The 15,831-nt window shown below is 41.3% G+C and overlaps 1 protein-coding gene across 4 annotated transcripts in view; it reads right to left on the minus strand.

Moving 5' to 3' along the window:
• TIAM2 (TIAM Rac1 associated GEF 2) overlaps positions 1-15,831 on the minus strand; it is a 519,289-nt gene that overhangs the window by 36,490 nt on the left and 466,968 nt on the right. The gene's annotated exons all lie outside the window — the stretch shown is intronic.

The following is a 15,831-nucleotide window of genomic DNA, read 5'->3' on the forward strand; positions in this document are numbered from 1 at the left end:
GCTGGATAATCAAAAGAGCAGCCTCTGATGCCAAAGAGGTAGGGGGCAGTTCTCAGGGCTCCCATCTGGTGGCCACAGATTATGTACCTGTAAGGGAGTCGGTTAAGCAGAAGACATTCACTTAAGAAAAGAACACATACAGCAAAACTCTTATAGTGTCTGCAATGAAACATTGCTCTTTATTACTTTTGGCCAGCAGATGGCAAACAGGAACTAAATAAGTTGAGTGTGTTTCCTAGAAAGAAGAGATTAGAAGAGATGCCAGGCCAGGTGACAGTTGTGTCGCAGTTGCAAAATATAAAAGGCCTGGCCGGGCCAAGAGGAGAGGAGCGGGAGCCAGATTGTGTTGCTGATTTATCCTAAGTGATGTACTCTGATTTACCACTGTTAAGGTACCGTCACACTAAGCAACATCGCTAGCAACATCGCTGCTAAGGCACAACTTGCTAGCGATGTTGCTTAGTGTGACATCCAGCAACCACCTGGCCCCTGCTGTGAGGTCGTTGGTTGTTGCTGAATGTCCTGGGCCATTTTTTAGTTGTTGCTCTCCCGCTGTGAAGCACACATCGCTTTAAAAAGCGCACATTAAAAAGGCAGTAGTGTATCTAGGGGGGCATACAGGGCAGCTGGATGCAGCTGGCAGTAAGGCGTCATCAGGCTGCTTGATGCAGCAGTCAGTGGGGTCTTCCTGGCAGCTGAATTTTGCCGCCGCCACCCCCCCCTTGGGAATGCGATTCAGTTGTTCTGAGCCAGCTCCCTGAATTCAATTGTACTTCTGTGTTTAAGGTGCAAGTACAATTAAAATCCTGATCACTGGCACATCTAGTTCAGGGCGATGTCAGCAGCGTGATAAAATCATCTGATTACACTGCTGATGCTACTCTTCTACATAACATAGATCATAAACGCTATTACAGTAAGAGCACCAATGGTGCTGCAGAAACCAAAGTTTTATTGTCATGGGGATTCTTGTGAGGGGTACAGTAATGATGGGTGAAATGTTTGAGAAGATAATATGGGGAGGAGGAAAATGTGTGACGAGACAGGATGGGAAGTGGGGGTGGAATGTGTGAAGATACAGTATGGGACTGTTATTTGTAAGGGCACTGAATTAGGATGTGCTGCAGAAAACTAGAGAAGAAAGCTATCTGTAGAAACAAGCTGTGGATGTGAAAAAAGTCATCATGGTGTCCGGACAAAATTAGAAGAAAAGATAGAGATTGACTCCAATCAGAGAAGATGTCATCTATAAAAGTAGATGGATATAAATGTTTTTGGTACGGACTAGGTCTCATCATTGGTCTTGTTTCTGTATGGTCTGCAGTTTGATAGTGTCTGGTAGCTACAACTTACAGCAACCTCTTACCATGGTTAAGATTTCTCTGGGAGTTGTAGGTCCATGCATTACAATTGTACACTGTGTGCAGAATTATTAGGCAAATGAGTATTTTGATCACATGATACTTTTTATACATGTTGTCCTACTCCAAGCTGTATAGGCTTGATAGCCAACTACCAATTAACTAAATCGGGTGATGTGCATCTGTGTAATTAGGAGGGGTGTGGTGTAATGACATCAACACCCTATATAAGGTGTGCTTAATTATTAGGCAACTTCCCTTCCTTTGGCAAAATGGGTCAGAGGAGAGATTGGACGGGCTCTGAAAATTACAAAATTGTGAGATGTCTTGCAGAGGGATGCAGCGGTCTTGAAATTGCCAAACTTTTGAAGTGTGATCACCGAACAATAAAGCATATCATGGCAAATAGCCAACAGGGTCACAAGAAACATGCTGGGCAAAAAATGCGCAAAATAACTGCCCATGAATTGAGGAAAAGCTGCCAAGATGCCATTTGCCACTAGTTTGCCCATATTTCAGAGCTGCAACGTTACTGGAGTATCAAAAAGCACAAGGTCTGCCATATTCAGGGACATGGCCAAGATAAGGAAGGCTGAAAAACGACCACCTTTGAACAAGAAACATAAGATAAAATGTCAAGACTGGGCCAAGAAATATCTTAAGACTGATTTTTCAAAAGTTTTATGGACTGATGAAATGAGAGTGACTCTTGATGGGCCAGATGCATGGGCCAGAGGCTGGATCAGTAAAGGGCAGAGGGCTCCACTCCGACTCAGACACCAGCAAGGTGGAGGTGGGGTACTGGTATGGGCTGCTATCATCAAAGGTGAACTTGTGGGACCTTTTCGGGTTGAGGATGGAGTGAAGCTCAACTCCCAGACCTACTGCCAGTTTCTGGAAGACAACTTCTTCAAGCAGTGGTACAGGAAGAAGTCAGTATTGTTCAAGAAAAACATGATTTTCATGCAGGACAATGCTCCATCACATGCATCCAACTACTCCACAGCATGGCTAGCCAGTAAAGGTCTAAAAGATGAAAAAATAATTACATGGCCCCCTTGTTCACCTGATCTGAACTCCATAGAGAACCTGTGGTCCCTCATAAAATGCAAGATCTACAGGGAGGGAAAACAGTAGACCTCTTGGAAAGTGTCTGGGAGGCTGTGGTGACTGCTGCACGCAATGTTGATCGTAAAGAGATCAAGCAACTGACAGAATCTATGGATGGTAGGCTGTTGAGGGTCATGATAAAGAAAGGTGGCTATATTGCTCACTAATTTTTTTGGGCTTTGTTTTTGTATGTCAGAAATGTTTATTTCTAAATTTTGTGCAGTTATATTGGTTTACCTGGTGAAATTAAACAAGTGAGATGGGAATATATTTGGCTTTTATTAAGTTGCCTTATAATTCTGCACAGTAATAGTTACCTGCACAAACAGATATCCTCTTAAGATGGTCAAATCTAAAAAAAAAAAAAAACCCACTCCAACTTCCAAAAATATTAAGCTTTGATATTTATGAGTGAGTCTTTTGGGTTGATTGAGAACATAGTTGTCGATCAAAAATAAAAAAAATCCTCTAAAATACAACTTGCTTAATAATTCTGCACACTGTGTATATAGGGCTAACCTGACATTACAATTGATCGCTATACTAACCTTGGTGATGTATTCAAGTACTAATAGTGGTAGTCATGTACTGATGATTGTTCTAGTGATGCATTATGCACTAATGGTGCGTCTGGTGATGTATTTCTATACTGATGGAGGTTCTGGTGATGTAATTCTGTACTGATGGTCTGACATCTGACTAGCTAAGGGTTAAACATTAAGGCTATGTGCCCACGTAGCTTATTTTCATGCAGTTACACTGCATTATAAACCGCAGCGTAACTGCATACGTCCTGCATCCCCAGCACAATCTATGAAGATTGTGCCTAATCCATGCCCACGTGGCGTATTAGAACGCAGCGATTTGCATGCTGCTGAAGCGTTGCATTCTAAGAAGTGACATGTCACTTCTTTCATGTGCTTTGCATGCAGCCCCCGCTCTGTCTATGGGAGGGCCTGCATCCAGAGCGCATAAAATCGGCTTTTCATTACGGACTGTTTCTGCAGCGATTTGAAGAGCACGTGTGCTGTTCAAATCGCTGCAGAAATTTCTGCAGGGACAGAACGCAATGTGGGCACATTGCCTTGCAAAAGTGATTACCCACCCCAAACCGCCATGTTCCCAACCCCCACTGCATGGTTAGTGTTTTGCTGCCCCAACATACAATTTCATGGGGTTTATGTTTTGTTTTTTGTTTTTCTTTTTAAGGTTTGCATCAGTCCATGTAAAGGACATGCCTACAACTGTAAACATGTAGTTTTCTTTTCATTTTCTTCATTGTGAAGCAAACAAATAGGACAAAATAACTGAAAATTCAGTGTGTATAACTATTAACCCCCCTAAAGTCCGTACTACGTAGAACCTCCTTTTGGGCAATTACAGCTGCAAGTTGTTTTGGATAAATCTCTCTGAACTTTCCACATCTTGCCACTGATATTTTTGCCTATTCCTCCAGTCAAAACTGCTCCAGTCTTTCAAGTTTGATGATTCACTCTGGTGAACAGCAATCTTCAAGTCTGACCATAGATTCTCAATTGGATTAAGGTCTGGGCTTTGATTAGGTCACTCCAATGCAATTAAACGTTGCCCCTTATAACACTGGAGTGTTGCTTTAGCAGTATGCTTTGGGTCATTGATTGTCTTGTTGAGCAGGGAACCTCCATCTCAGTCTCAAATCACTGACAGTGTGGTTTGGCCACTAAGGAAAACTATGTCTGGCATCAAAGAGTTTAGTTTTGGTCTCATCTGACCAGAGCACCTGGCGCCTTACATTTGGGGAGTCTCCCATATGTTTTGGCAACATCAAAACAAGCCTTCCAATTTTTTGCTGTAAGTAAAGGCATGGTGTTGTTTCGTTAGTGGTCCCTCTTGCATAATAGTGTTGCTTCTGTGGCCTGTCAGAAAAGGTGTGTATATACTGACAGAACCTTGGACACTTAGATTGCACACATGTAGACTTCCTTTCTCTAAGCATCTGACTTATGAAGGTAATTGCTTGCACTAGAAAATGTTAGGGGCTTCATAGTAAAAGGGGTGAATACATATGCACATGGCAATTTTTATTCACAGTATTTAATCCCATAAATCAAGGTTTTGTCTAGATTTTTCTCACTTCACTTATCCAACTTGGACTATTTAGTGCTGCTGATGCATCACACAAATTGGATTGCAAAAATATTTAAAAAACACAGGTTGTAATGTAACAAAGTAGGTAAAAAGCCACAGGGGTGATACTTTTGCAAGGCATTGAATATTTATGCATTAAGGCAGTTGTCCAGGTTTGTTATGAAAGTTTGTTATGAAAGTTTGCAGCCAGTTTAGTTTATGTGACTGCAGACTTTTGAATCCTTACAGTGTATGTACTGCACACTGTCACGATTCTCTCTGGTCTGGAGGTCACATAACCACAATTATGCAATTTGCATACATGTGGTCACATGCCATATAGATGTGCACGGACTCAATTTACTTGTACTGACCAATGCAATGCATTTCTAGTTGGAATGTGGCTGGAAGTATGTAAATCGCATACTTGCGGTCACATGACTGCATGTTCTTGCATCCTGCACTGGAGAATCCCGACAGCCTGCAGTGGGTGCGCTGTGAGGATTCAGAAGTCTGCAGTCATATAAAGTGACTGCAGCGCTTCATCACAAATCTGTACTACCCCATTAATGATAAAATTAAACACAGAAGCATGCCCAATCTTAGCAGCATGTAATATGCTCACTGTCGAGATTTGATTCTTCTTGCAGGTTCATACTTACTGTGATGTGTTGACTAGCTTCTCTTCAGGCTTCTTTCAATGAAGCAGGGAGTGTAGTGTTTATCGGCACATTAAAAAAAATTAGAAAGAGCACCTCGTCACCATGTGATTAAGTGTGCAAATCGCAAATGAGCATCACATGACAACTACTCAAACCAATTAAGATTTGAATAGGAGGGGGCTCCAAGCTGAATTTTTGCTCTGGGTGCCTGAAAACCTAGATCAACCCCTAGAAAAGGTTTATGGTATAATATGACATAGTTTATTAAAGTTAAGCAATTTGGTTTTAAATCTTTGAAACCATTGCAAAAATGCTAATTGAAACCAACCACAAGGTTGTCATGGGGGTATATGATAAACGCTTCTTCATTATTATACCAGGGCTTGGTGCCAGCTGACACTACACAGCTGACATCAACCCTAAATACCATTACCCAGTTTACGACCACACCAGGGCAATAGGGAAGAGCCGAAGCAAGCTGCTATTTTTAGGCAGGTAAGGGACAAATTATCATGGAACTTCCCAGCCTGATAATTTGACACCACTGTTGTCTTTTTAATTTATTCACTATCCCTCCTCCACCAGCTATCCCTACACTGAATGCAGGCAACAGTGATTTTACTAAAGAAAAGACAGTATGTAGCCCTGAAAAGGCATTTTTTGTTTGTTTGTTTTTTAATGGTGCAGCAGAGATACACAATTACTGCAATAGCAATTAAACACTGCCTGCTCTAATCTAAGCTCTACCTCCTAGAGTAACTCACTTAACTGCTTTCAGAGGAGACTGCGCCGAGCATCACGTCACCGGATCCTATAAAAGACATGATGATGCAATGCGGCTGGACAATGACAGTAATGCCAGTAGCCAACAAGGCTATGGCATTACTGTGTATGACATGCAATCCTTGCATGTTGATTGACGAAACATGCGGGGGGGGGGGTGTGACTTCAGCATGGTGCTTGATTGAGTAACAAGTGTACCCGTGCACTCAGATGCTCGATCGAGTCTCGAGCAGTGGTGAGCATGCTCGCTCATTACTAAAGGCCGCTTTACACGTATAAATTTATCGTGCGTTCGCATTTGTGCGATACGGGCAATTAGTTAACCCATGTCACAAACTCTAACCCCCGTCACACGTACTTACCTCCCGAACGACCTCGCTGTGGGCAGCGAAAATCCTCTTCCTGAAGGGGGAGGGACGTTCGGCATCACAGCGACGGCACACAGCGGCCACCCAATAGAAGCGGAGGGGCGGAGATGAGCAGGACGTAAACATCATTCCCACCTTTTTCCTTCTGCATTGCCGGCGGCCGCAGGTAAGCTGCAGTTCATCGTTCCCGGGGTGTCACACGAAGCGACGTGTGCTGCCTCGGGAACGATGAACAACCGGAGCAAGGAAGGACGTTATATTTTTTTAAAATGAGCGACGTGTCAACGAGCAACGATAAGGTGAGCATTTTTCATTTTTGCTCGTTCACAGTCGCTCATTTGTGTTACACGCTACAATATGTCAAACGAGGCCGGATGTGCGTGACTAACGACGTGACTCCGACGACATATCGTTAGATATATCGTAGCGTGTAAAGCGGCCTTTAGGAATACAAATTGAAGGTAAATGCTCTAGTGAAGTAAATCTAAAGCATCCTTCTAGTTATCATGCCCACCCTCTCACTAGCTTTTTATTTTAAAAGGACAAGTTCCCCATGTCTTTTAAAAGAGGCTGGAGACAATTTTTAAATGATTGTTCAATGACAGTAGAATATTAAAGGGAAGGTGTCGCGGTTTTTTATTTTTGTATGAAAAATAGTGATTATGAAATAAAGTATTTTTAATACAAAATTAAAATCACTGCTTATTTAGTTTTTATTTAATTCTAATTTTACTGGAGGCACTGGGGGCTGCCATGCTGGATTTGCTGTGTATGTAACAACAGTTACTCACTGCTTTATGGCAGCTCTTGTGCATAGACTCTGATAGTCGGAATCCGACCCCTAGGCTTATTACAGTAGAGCTCCCTGCTGTGACTTGGACGCGCCCCCTGGGCTGTCCAAATCACAGCACAGGGAGGAGATCAGCGCCAGCTTTCTGCAGCTCACAGCGGTCATGCTGTGTGCTGAACTTTTCTCTCTGTCACCCGTTCGACCCGTGGGGAGTAGTGTACCGGTGCCCCTCCCCCCCACCGCCGATGCTACCATCTCTGATAATACTCCCACGCTCTCCCCCCATGGCCTGTCACCTGTCGGCCTGTGTGAGTAGTGTATGGCCCCCCTCCTTCCCCGGCCGCAGCGGTCGGGCTTGTGCTTGTGTGTGGCAGAGCATTTTGCATGTGTGCTGGCAGAGCAATGTGTGTGCGTGCTTGTGTGTGTGTGGCAGAGCATTGTGTGTGCGTGTGCGTGCTTGTGTGTGGCAGAGCATTTTGCGTGTGTACTGGCAGAGCAATGTGTGTGAGTGCTTGCGTGTGTGGCAGAGCATTTTGTGTGTGTGCTGTGAGAGCATTGTGTGTGCGTGTGGCAGAGCAATGTGTGTGCGTGCTTGTGTGTGTGGCAGAGCATTGTGTGTGCGTGTGGCAGAGCATTTTGTGTGTGTGCGTGTGGCAGAGCAATGTGTGTACATGCTTGTGTGTGTGTCAGAGCATTTTGTGTGTGTGCTGGCAGAGCAATGTGTGTGCGTGCTTGTGTGTGGCAGAACATTTTGTGTGTGAGCTGTCAGAGCATTTTGTGTGCGTGTGGCAAAGCATTGTGTGTGTGTGCTGGCAGAGCAATGTGTGTACGTGCTTGTATGTGTGTGGCAGAGCATTTTGTGTGTGTGCTGGCAGAGCAATGTGTGTGCGTGCTTGTGTGTGGCAGAGCATTTTGTGTGTGCTGGCAGAGCAATGTGTGTGCGTGCTTGTGTGTGGCAGACCATTTTGTGTGTGCTGGCAGAGCAATGTGTGTGCGTGCTTGTGTGTGGCAGAGCATTTTGTGTGTGTGCTGGCAGAGCATTGTGTGTCCGTGCATCTGGCAGAGCGTTTTGTGCATGCATATGGCAGAGCATTGTGTGTGCGTGGCAGAGCATTGTGGGTGAGCGTGCAACAGAGCATTGCTCCACTCTACCCAGCCCCCTCTACAGCTGCCGCCCCTCCCCCCACCGTTACCGTCTCTAATGACACCCCCTCCCTCCCCTCTACCCAGCTCCCGCTCTGCCCGCCGCCGCTGCTGTGTGTGTGTGTGTGTGTGTGTGTGTGTGTGTGTGTGTGTGTGTGTGTGCGCCACTGCATGTGAGTACCTGTGTGTGTACCGGTGTTTGCTGAGCCGTATATCTAATCCTATCGCGTGTAATACTGTCTGTTGAGCCGTGTATCTAATCCTATCCTGTGGGATACTGTCTGCACAGCTGTGTATCTAATGCTATCCTGTGTGATACTGTCTGCTGAGCTGTGTATGTAATCCTATCTTGTGTGATACTCCTGCTGTCCTTGGTGACACTTTAGACATTTCTGGTCACCAACAAAATGTCTCTGCACTATGTCCCCAGATGTCACTCTCTGTTATCTGTTGTAAACACTCAGATTAGGAGGGGGGAGGCGTGCCATCCCACAGAGGAGAGCAGACTCCGCCCACTTTTACTGCAGTTGTAATGTGAGCTTTTTCTACAGTAGGATTTCAGAAGCTGCTCCCCCTAGTGTTTAACAGTGGAAAATATCAAACTTTTTATTTTTTTTTATATTTTGCACAATTAAAAACAAATAATATTTAAAGAAAACATTTAAACATTATTATTTTACATTTTTTCAGTTGTTGAAAAAAAATTTTTTTTGACGATACCTTCCCTTTAAAGACACAAGTTTCATTTTCTTGTGCATAGAACTTTCAAGTGTGGAAAAAAAGGTGCAAAGAATGTTTTTAAAAATATAAGTATTAATTTACTAATAAAAATAAAAAGTAACAAAATGCAAAGTGAATGAACAAAATAGAAATTATTAAATTAAATTAGAAATAGAAACTAAATTATTATTAGGTGTGACAATTATTTGACTTCATAAATAACATCAAAACATTAATTCTTCTAGTTACACTTGGTTTTGCAGGAACTCATTAGGGAAATTATCCCAAACATCTTGGAGAACTAACCAGAGATCTGTAGATGAAGGCTTAAAAAAAAAAAAAACAACAAAAAACACCTTTTGAGTTTTCATCTAACCCCGAATGGACTCTATGAGGTTGAGCTCAGGACTCTGTGGGGAACATATATCATTACTTCCAGGACTCCTTGTTCTTTTCGCTGAAGATCATTTTTAAATGATATTTGTTGCATGTTTGAGGCCATTGTCCTGCTGCAGAATAAATTTATAGCCAGTAAGACACCATCCTGACAGTACTGCATGATTGATAAGCCTCTTCATTCAAACACTGTGTGCAAGTATACCTAGAAGTATTGATGCAGTTTTAAAGGCAAAGGGTGGTTACTAGAGATGGGTGAGCCAGTAGATATTTGGGATCGGCGGGTCCAACTAGATTTAAAAAAATCCAAAACCCCAGTTCAGGGTCTATGGTGACCTGAACACCCTCATATATATTCACTACTTCCTCCACCCACCGGAAGTTCCAGCATCTCTGACTGGTTGCAGACAGTGCCCCACCCTGTGTGACAGTGTGTCTGATTTCTTGGAATCATACACAATGTTTGAGTGTCTGTTGTGGTGTAAAAATAAACAAATTGGCGTAGGCTCCCCCATATTGTGATATCCAGCACAGATAAAGCATATGGCTACAGGCTGCAGCCCCGGGCCATGTGTCAAAATAAGAGGACCCCATGTCACTTTTTTTTAAATTTAAATAATAAAAATAAATACATAATATAGTGCCAATGATAAAGCTAACAGCTGGGAGCTGGTATTCTCAGGCTGGGAAGACCCATAGTTATTGGGCCCCCTCCCGGGTTAAAAATAGCAGCCTGCAGCAACCCAGAATTGCCTCATCTAATGGATGTGACAATCCCGCCACTTTACCCAGCTCATCCTAATTGCCCTGGTGCGGTGACAATCAGGGTAGTATGAGGGATTAATAACAGCTGAGAGTTGCCACCAAGCCCTAAATTAGTATTGCGAGGAGTCAATGAGATCTCCCCCATTACTAATCTGTAAGTGAAAAGAAATACAAAAACACCAAAAAAATTCTTTATTTGAAATAAAAGAAAAAAAAAAAAAATCAACACACCCTTTTTCTTCAAACACCCAGTTCCGACGTAATCCACATGAGGTGTCATGACGATTCTGGCTCTGCTACATACTGAAGTCTCAACATGCATATGTCCGCACACTGTGGCTTCAGGCAAAGACTGACTGAGCTGCAGCTGTCAGCAGTGGCATCCCTCAGTTTATCTGCAGTCACAGCTGAAGGTTCCCACAGTACCCTACTTGTGACCGCAGATAAACTGACCTCAGGTGACCTCATTGAACTCAAGTGACTTCACCTTAGGTGAACTGAGTTCCCAGACCTGCATCTCCTGTGTTTATTTTTTTATTAACTTAGTTTTATTAACAATTTCAAACATGGTAAAACTGACATTTGCCTTATAAAAATAGCTCAGTATATAGATAGTAATATTTGAATATAACAATGAACAGTCATATAAAGTCCATAATATCTTTAGCACTTAAGATAGAACAATGTTATTATCCATACTTCTCATCATTTGCATAAATATCTAATTTTATATTGAGCATAAGAACAGCTCTAACTATCAGCATGACCATATTTTGAAAACAAGATAGAAAGAGGAATAGAAAAAGGAAGAAAGAACAACAACAACAGCCACATTGCATTATTATACCTCAATATACCATTGGACAGTGTTTCATATCCCAACATCTAACGGGAACCACCATTATCCACATAATCTCCCTCAAACCTCTGCAAGTGTGTCTGGAGAAGAATTCCACAAACCCCAGATTTTGTTAAATTTTCCTGGGCACCCCCTATTATAATATACCACCCGCTCATAGACTATGGTTGCATTGACTAGTTTAACCCAGGACCGCACAGTTGGCTTTGAATCTCCCATCCACCTCAGAGCTCCTGTGTTTATTTTTGCCAAGAGATGCAGATTTGGTGCTGAAATTTATACAGCATATTACTGCACCAAATCTGCATCTTCTGCCCAAAAAAAGGCATCAAAACACAATGTAGTTTTGATGCAATATTGATGTGATTTTTTTGCTAGGAGATGATTATTTGGTGCAGAAATATGGTATATAAATTTCAGCACAAAATCTACATCTCTTGGCAAAAAAAATGTTTTGACACATTTTTGGTGTGATTTTCTGCCATGAGATGCAAATTTGGTGCTGAAATGTCTTCAACAGATTTCTGCACTAAATTTGCATCTCCTGGCAGAAAACTGGACCAAAATGGCGTCAAAACTGCATTGTATTTTGATGTGCTGTTTTTTTTTACCAGCAGATGCAGAGTTTAATGAGGTGACCTGAAGTCAGTTTATCTGCGGTCACAGGTGGGGTACTGTGGAAACCTCTAGCTTTGACTACAGATAAACGGAGGAATGTCACTGCTCAAATCTGTGGTTTAGTCAGTCTCTGCCTGAAGCCACAGTGTGCAGACATGTTCTGTGCCCACGCGCTGTGACTTCAGTAATAGAAGCACAATTCTCACTGAAAGAGCAATCAGATTCGACACAGTCAGCCCAGGTACGGGTAAATCAGTGCCGACACTGCTCATAACTAATATCAACACGGGAGAACAAGAGTATTTGTGCAAAAGTTAGAAATTTTTATTCAAAATCACACACAGATTACAATATCAAAAAATAAACTTCTGCCATAAATGAAAAGGGGGGGAAGTAGTTTATCGGTAATAATTAATGGAGGTCCAGTCCTACATTAATATGACCTTGAGAAGGTTCCCCTCCTTGAGAAAGCAATAACATTTCAGCGAAATGTGCATGGTGGTAATCCTTTGGTTCTGTATGGGGACTCCATAGTGATGTATGACTGGACCTCCATTACCCCTTTTTTGCACTTGCATTTAAGGTAATAATTATGGCCCTCCTTAATATTGGAAGTTTTTTTGTATACTTGCCTTATATCATTTGATTTTCTCTTTTGACTTGTATATCTGCTTCATAACTGTATAGCCATTTTATATTCTGAGGTCCATTCCTCCGTGATCACCACGTTTCTCCCCATCTTATCCTTGGGGGATGTTGTGGTGACTTAGGGTATCGATCTAGCCCTTTGCATTTGTAATTTATATCCTTTGTGGGTTTAACTGATTCATTTGCCCCTCTCCTCCATTGTATTCACCTTACGTTCTCATAGGATATTTATTATCTGTCAGTTTCACCTTAAATAAAAAATCGGTGGAGCATAGAGAGGTGATTTACAAGTCGAATCAGCTATTACCCATAAACTACTTCGTCCCCCCACCCCCTTTTCATTTATGGTAGAATTATATTTTTTGATATTGTAATCTGTGTGTGATTTTGAATAAAAATTTCTAACTTTTGCACAAATACTCTTGTTCTCCCATGTTGATGTGACTTCAGTATGTAGCAGAGCCGGAATCAATATTGGACTTCGTGTGGATTGTGTCAGAACTGGGTGTTTGGAGTTAAGAAATTAGAGAAAGAGGGTGTTTTTTTGTATTTTATTTCAAATAAAAAGGATTTTTTTTAAGGGTTTGTGCTTATTTCTATTTACAGATTAGTAATGGGTAGGGTCTAATAGATGCTTCCCATTACTAATCTAAGGCTTAGTGGCAGCTCTGAGTTGTCATTAACCCCTCATATTACCTTGATTGCCACCACATCAGGGCAATCAAGATGAGCCAGGTAAAGTGTCAGGATTGTTACATCTAATGGATGTGACAATGCTGTGCAGCTGCAGGCTGCTATTTTTAGGCTGGGGAAGGAACCAGCAAATATATATGGAGGGTAATGAGAGGCCCTGAAGTTGTGTTACAACCGTGTGGGCGACTCACCAAGCATAACACACATGCTTTATTCCTTTTTTTTTTTTTATTTCAATTATCCAGGTGGCCGGATCTAGATAGTTACACTGAGTTCCTCGAGAACTCAGTGTCCGGGGTCAGTGCACGAATGCTATGCATCTGATACGGACCCCAAACTTTACAATCCGGGTTCGCCCTTCACTAGTGGTTGCCCCAAATATTGATTTGATTTCTCTTTTGTTCATTTCATTTTATTTTTGTTAATTGATAAAAATAATCTATTAACACTTCTAGTTTGAAAAAATTATTACTTTGCAGCATTTTTCATCTTCTCTAAACATTTGCATAGTGCTGTACATACTGGATATTATTTACATCTGGTGTTTCATACAGAAATAGCAGTTAGTATAACCATTTGATCAAAACTAGCAAAATCTTTGAGGCATTTAATTAAGCTTAAGAAATGAACATCCTCGTAGTTCCTAATAATATCAATTATGGTAATACAAATTGTGCATTGTGATAATTATCAGACTAAAAAAATATGCACTTAAATATATCCACTGTTGGCAAGCAGTAATAAATGAGACCAGTAAAAAAGCTTTTGTTTTCCCCATTAGTAATCTATACAATGAGCAGCCCTTGGGCTCTGTAAAATGCTTAAAAATGTTTTTTTCTGGAAAAAAAAAATATTCTTGAAGTGTATTTCAAGTTAAGTTCCAACAATGGAACAACTTTACGACATACAGTAGTCAAAAAAATAGCTTTTTTCGTAACTTGCTTACATATGGCAACAATCAAACTTACTTCCTATACCAATTTAGTTCATACGGTGGGGTATTCCAATACGCTTAAAATGCAATCAACAGGACATCAAATTGGGAACATATTACGACAGACCCCATGAGATTTCAATGCAGGCCACTGAAAAAGTGTATTTTTGAGACTGGTTTGTGAATCAGGGTTCCCCACTAGTAAAAAAATAATTCAGATAAAAGCATTAGATTAGAAATATATTCAATTCCTTAATGGAATTTAAAAAATGTCTCCAAAAATGGATCTTAGCTCTAAAGATTCAATTCATAATTGGTTTTCATGGAAAAAGAGCATTACAATTCAAAGAATGGAACCCAACGGGAAAACTGTATTAAAATTCAACATGTGAGAAAATATCCTTAAACATTAAATAGACAAAGGACAAACCCACTCATCTTGCCCGACCCTGTGGTCTCGTGGGAGATAAGATGGTGCCAAAGGTTTTAAAGAGCAGCTTATACTCTTGTTCCTTTTGAGAACACATGCACACTCGGCTGAGTACCACGTGCATGTGTGTAAGGAAACGTGCTAGTAGATAGAGCTCATCTGAGCCTTATGTGAAGTGTGTGCCCATTTTGAGAATACATAGCACTACCATATATAGAAAACAATTGTAAGGTATGTCCACAGCATATTTGTGTAGAAACATTACTTTAACCTCATACAGAGATTACTGCTCACGGATAGAGGCATTGATAAGCATTAATAGCTTGCAATAATTCATCTGCCCATTGGGTTTTGCGATCAATCTATTTTTTTGTGTTGGAGGTGACCTGGAAGAAATGTACACAATCACATGCAGAACATGCAAAGGTCATGCAGATGTGGGCCTTGGTTTGAACCCAGCGCTGTAAGGAACCAGTACTAAATTATGCAGGTGTGAACCCAGCCTATCCAAAACAGATCAGTTGCATAAGTGATGTAAAATGGAAGCAGAATGAATCTATTTTTACAGCTGAATAAAAGTTCTACATAAAAAGTGTGTTTTTTTCTATTATAAAAAATGACACACAGGGAAACACGGGCTGACCCTATAGTTGCCATGAAGGAATTCGGATTACATTGTTATACAGCTGATCTGCTTTGGCCAGGCTGGATTCAGAACTGCAGAATTTATGACTGATGTCAGGGTAAGCAGAACGGCTCCCCTAATTATTGAGGGCCTGTCTGAGTTTTACTAAGTGTATGTTTTTAGAACAGAAAAAAAAAAAAAAAAAAAGTTTTGTATGAATGAAGCAATTTTTTTTTCTTCCAAAAAGTGACATATCAAAACCCAAAACAAACCCAAAAATTATCCATATGGCCCTTATGTGAATATAACACAACACAGCATTACCTCCTAAAGAAAAAAGAGCAAATCCATATCTCTTACCGTACCGAAAAATATGTATCAGCTTCCTCTGAAAAACTGAGGCATGAGGTGAGATCTTTGAGAGTGTTCTTCAAAGCAAGCTTCACTGCTAGAATAGCCAATTGTAAAGGAAGGATTTTTTCCTCCATCTTGTCTGTAGAATAACCGTGCAATGTATGCTTTTGATTCCTCTTCTCGTGGACAGAAAATATCTTATGGACTCTGCCACAGAGCTTATCCAGATTAGGCAGGGACAGAGCATGTGAGGAAGTAGCCCTGCACAAACGCTCTATTGTGAGTTCTAAGTAAACCAGGATTATTTGAGATTACTCGCTTGACGTAGACCATATGGTAATTTAAAGTTGCATGTGGACATCCTATGTGTCATCACTTTTAACATGTTCAAGCAACTTAGTCAGATATATTTGCAAAGTTTGTGGGTTATATATATCACGCCCCGACACAAACACACACACACATA

The sequence above is a fragment of the Anomaloglossus baeobatrachus genome, chromosome 3, assembly GCF_048569485.1.
Source record: "Anomaloglossus baeobatrachus isolate aAnoBae1 chromosome 3, aAnoBae1.hap1, whole genome shotgun sequence".
Taxonomy (NCBI): domain Eukaryota; kingdom Metazoa; phylum Chordata; class Amphibia; order Anura; family Aromobatidae; genus Anomaloglossus; species Anomaloglossus baeobatrachus.